The sequence below is a fragment of the Mandrillus leucophaeus genome, unplaced genomic scaffold, assembly GCF_000951045.1.
Source record: "Mandrillus leucophaeus isolate KB7577 unplaced genomic scaffold, Mleu.le_1.0 Scaffold267, whole genome shotgun sequence".
In the NCBI taxonomy this organism is placed as follows: Eukaryota; Metazoa; Chordata; class Mammalia; order Primates; family Cercopithecidae; genus Mandrillus; species Mandrillus leucophaeus.
This window is the reverse complement of record NW_012102776.1, coordinates 3,216,731-3,221,668: the sequence shown is the minus strand read 5'-3', so window position 1 is coordinate 3,221,668 and position 4,938 is coordinate 3,216,731.

Sequence of the window (4,938 nt, the reverse complement as noted above, 5' to 3'; positions counted from 1 at the left end):
AAAAAAAAAAGAAATACTTTGGTCAACTATTTACCCTCAAATGGATTCAAAAACAAACTAAAAATAATTCTCTAAATTCCAATACCTCAAGCTCACCACATTAGTTTCTATAAGAACCAAACTCGTTTCCTGTTTTATCCATAGGAGGAAACATTTTTTTCTCCTGCAGACATTTTAGTGAAATATATGAGCCTTTGCATAAGACTGAGACTCATATGACTTTCCTCTCTGATAGCATTAGGAGATACACCTAATGTAAATGATGAGTTAATGGATGCAGTACGCCAACATGGCACATGTATACATATGTAAGAAACCTGCACGTTGTGCACATGTACCCTAGAACTTAAAGTATAATAAAAAATAAATAAATAAAAATAAGAAAAAAAAAGAAATTAAAAACAGACCAAAAGCCACAGGGCCGTGAATATTATAGGTCTAAATCAGATCCTAAAATGGAGTAAAGGAAGTGAAGCAAGGCTTAGTAATCAAGATAATGCAGCATAAGATTTAGTGTTTTAATAGGACATCTTTGTTCATTAATGCATTCAACAATTATTTTTGAGACCCCATTATGTTTCAGGCACTGTACAAGGTGTTCAGAACACACCAATGAATAAACCCATCTCACTTCTTGCCTGTGTAGTACTTACAGTATAACACTGATAGTAATAAAACATTGATCTGAAGCAACTTTCAGAGCCGCCGAGACCAGAATCTCTGCTCTCCCCTTAGAACAGATTTCTCTCAAGCTCAGAGCTGTGGACATTTTGGGCTGGAAAAGTCATTGCTGTGGGGCTGTCCTGTGCATCGTAGGATGTAACAGCATCCTTGGCCTTTACTTAATAGATACCAGTAACACTCTTTCCCCCTCATTAGTGACAATCAAAAAATGTCTCCATACAGTGCCAAATACCCCCTGGGGAGAAAAATTCATACCCTTGTGAGAACCACTGACTTTAGAAGATGGTGAAAGCAATAAAATCCTGTCTTTTTCTGAGATCTCCTCATTCATTCCATAAAGGTGCCTTTGCCAAATGAGAAGTTCCAGGTTGATGTGGAGGGGCCAGCCAGTCCGAATAGGCCAAATTGGATTTAGAAGGCATCAGAATCAACTTTCAAAATATAAAAGCAATAACTGTTTCTGATGAGAAAAATATCAATTTTCAGGGTATTCATTTATTCAACAAAAATGTTACTAAATGCCTACTCCTCTATGTGCCAGGCACAATTATAGGTGCTGTGGATAGTGAACAAAACACAACAAAATTCCAGTCCTTGTGTAGCTGATAGTGAGGGAAGGCATACAGGTAAGTAAAATGTCTATATATGTGAGAAGGAAATATGTTTAGGATATGGATGAATAAAAGCAGGGAAAGGGGATCAGTAGAGGAGGATAATCCAATTTTTGTTAAGGTAGTCATCTAAATTAAAAGCCCCAAAAGACATAGGGAGAAAGTCATGCAGATATCTTCATTTAACAAAAAAGAGAGACAGTGTTCCAGGCAGAGGGAACAGTAAGTGCAAAAGCCCTGAGGTAGAAGCTTGCTTGGAAACAGGCTGGAATGGTGTGAGCTAGATTGAATGGTAGGAGGTAAAGTTAGACAGCTAGTGGGAGACAGATTTTATTGAAGCTTTTAGGCCATTGTAAGGACTTTGATTTTCACCACAAAAGATTTTAAGTGGTGGTCAACAAATATTTTCAGTTGTCCTTCCATGCATATAGAGGATTATATTTCCCTGTACCCTTAAAATTAGGTGTGACTGTGTGTGACAGACTGGGTTAGCGCCCCAATTCTTCCACCCTTTCTTTGCTTTCACACCCTTGCCTGGTCTCACTATAGACAGAATATAGTTCTCCGACTCTTGGTTGTAGTTTTGGCCATGGGGCTTGCTTTGGGCAACAGGATGTAAATAGACATGATGCAAGCAAGCATTTGAGATATGCTTGCCCAGTGGGGCTTTCTCTCTTGAATTTCTGCCACCACCACTAAAACAACATGCCCTGGCTAGCTCATTGAATCTAGGAGAAAGATGAGAAACGTGGTGAGCAGAGCTACCCCAGAGGACATGCAGCTTCAAGCAGACCACATAGTCTAGCCCAGTCTAAATCACTTGACCCCCCAGCCAGCCTGGAGAGGCATGACAAACAAATGCTTATTGTTGCATGCACTGATATTTTGTGGTGGTTTGTTGCACAGCAAGGTACCTCACTTTAGCCATTAAAATGAGAGTGGAAATGAAATGTGTCAATTCTGGGTGGGAGTAACATCTTTAAGAGTCACTGCATATTGCCCAGGCCCCGTCCTCCTATTGCAGAGAGAATGGAAGTACATGTTAAGGCAGAGCCTCTACTACCCTGGTTCGCTGAGTGACTGTGTGGAGCAGAGCCCCTCATAACTCACACTAAACATATTGCCTGAGAAAGAAAGAAAAAATCTGTGGTGTTAGCTAACGTTGTTTCTGTTTTTGATACTGCAGCATAATGTTGTTTGACTGATACATGAAGTCTCCATAGGATTTTGAGGTAAAGAATGACATGATTTGTCTCATATGTAAACAACTTTAGCTGTATTGAGAATAGACTGAAGTTGGTAGGGGCAGAGGCTAGGGACAAACTGGAAGGTGGTTATCGCAACAATAATACCATCAAGCGATGATGCTGGCTGGGAACACTGTAGTAGCAGCAGGGAAAGTAATAAGTGACCAAATCATAGACATATTCTAAAAAATAGAACTGCCAAAGTTTGTTTACGGATAAGCAGGATGGGAGAGACAGGATAGAATCAAAGATGACTCTAAGGTTTTGGGGTTGAGAGAAGTTTGATAGAGTTACCTTTAACTAAAATGGAGAATATTGTGGCAGGACAAGGTTTGGCTATAGGGGGAGATCTGGAGCTTAATTTGGGGCATGGTAAGTTAGAGGTGCCTATTAACCATGTGTGTAGAAAAGTCAACAGTTGGATTTACCAGTCTAGTGTATGGAGATGTGATTTGAAAATTTGTTGGTATATAAGAGATTGCATTTAAAGCAAAGCGATTGGAGGAAATCACAAGGGAGTGGGAGTAGATAGAAAAGAGGCTCAAAGATTGAACCCCGGGGCATCCTTCATTAAGAAGTCAGAGACCTTGAACCTGGGAGGCTGAGGTTGCAATGAGCCGAGATGGTGCCACTGCACTCCAGTCCAGCGACAGAGCGAGTCTCTGTCTCAAAAAAATAAAATAAAATAAAATAAAATGAAAAAAAAAATTTTTTTAAGTCAGAGAATAGCAAGAAACCAGCAGGAGCAGCCACTGAGGTTTCAGAAAACTGGTTTATGTGAGGTTGTGCTAAAGCGTTCTTGCATTTGCCTGGCCAGATGCTTTCTTCAGCATTTTCCACCTGGCTCTCTCCAAGAAGGCTATCTTAATGAAACTGATTTCCATTCCCTCAATTGTCTGGTTGGGTTTGGCCAGTGGGAAGGAGTCCCAATAGAAGATTATAAAGAAAGGAATGAGATTAAATCAGTGGCACTTTAAAATCACCTGCAAGGGTTTTTAAAGTACTGAGCCCCACCCCCAGTTTCTGATTCTTATCTAATTCATGGATAAGACTTGTGGATTTGCATTTCTAATAAGTTCTCAGGTGATGCTGCTGGTCTGGAGGCAACATTTTGAGAACCATTAGGTTAGGGAATGTATTCACGATTCCTTCCCTGTACAATTGCCTCAGCCTGGTTGTGACGAGAAAGCCACTGCTCCTCCCCAGTAGTCCTGCAGTTTATGACTCTATTTCCTCTGGAATTTCGGAGGAATTTTTTTCCTGCCCTCATCTTTTCAAAGGTGGTGAAAGTTCTATTCCTGATGGCCGCAGATTCCTGCTTTATCACCTGTTCTTCCTCTACACCACACTTGCACCTTGGTAAGTTGTCTCTTTGTAAATAGACTCTCCTTCAACTATCTTAATTCGAGTGAGCTATCTGTGTCACTGATATAGAAGTCCTGAAAATAAATAGACATTTTTAAAAAGCACATTTGGCCATTTAGAAAAAAACTGTTGGATTCAGCATGGAGAGGTCATTGGTAGAATACTGCAGACAAAAGCTGTTGGGGTTAATTTGAGAAGCAATACTAGGAGAGATATATATATATGTAAATTATCCCTGTTCCCATAAAAATCCTAAGGAATGTTTCAAACAATGACTCTGAAATCCTGAGTCATCCATGGTACAATTTGCAATTTGCTAAACATTTAACCAGACACTCAAGACGTCTACGTGGCATCCTTCATCCTGCTCTTCTCCTAACATCAAATCAGTTAGAAAATCTTATAAATCAATGTGTTGCAGTGGCTCACAAACTTTAGAATAAGAATCAGCTGGAAGGCTTGTTAAACCAGTGTGGTTGGCCCCAGCCCTGGAGATCTGATTCAGTAGGTCTTCAATTCTCAAGTTTCACAAGTTCACAGGTGATGCTAATGTTACTGGTCATGGGACCACACTGAAAATCACTCATCTAAAGAGGTATTTTCCTATCTTACCTTTCCTTTCTATCACTAGCCAGTACAGAGCCTCGTAACATTTACCGAAATTGTCACCACATTCTTCAAATTCATCTTCCTGCTTTTAGCTTTGCCCTTCTCCCTTCCTAATCAGCCCCCTACAAGCCTGCCTAGGAGATCTTTCTGAGATACACAACTGATTATATTATTCCCTTGCTTACAACACAAGGATCCATGTCCATGGTCTTTAGCATAACCTTCCACTCTCACCTTTCACTATTTCCCACTCTTACTGTACTCCACGCATGCTGAATTATTCATAGGTCCCTGAATACAGTTATGCCTCACACATGGCATTTTCCTATCTCTGGAAGGTCCCTCATTCCTGCAAGTCTCACCCTCTCTTAGTTTTCAGGCTGTGCAGATGCCTCTCCTCTGGGATGCCCTGGCATAAACTG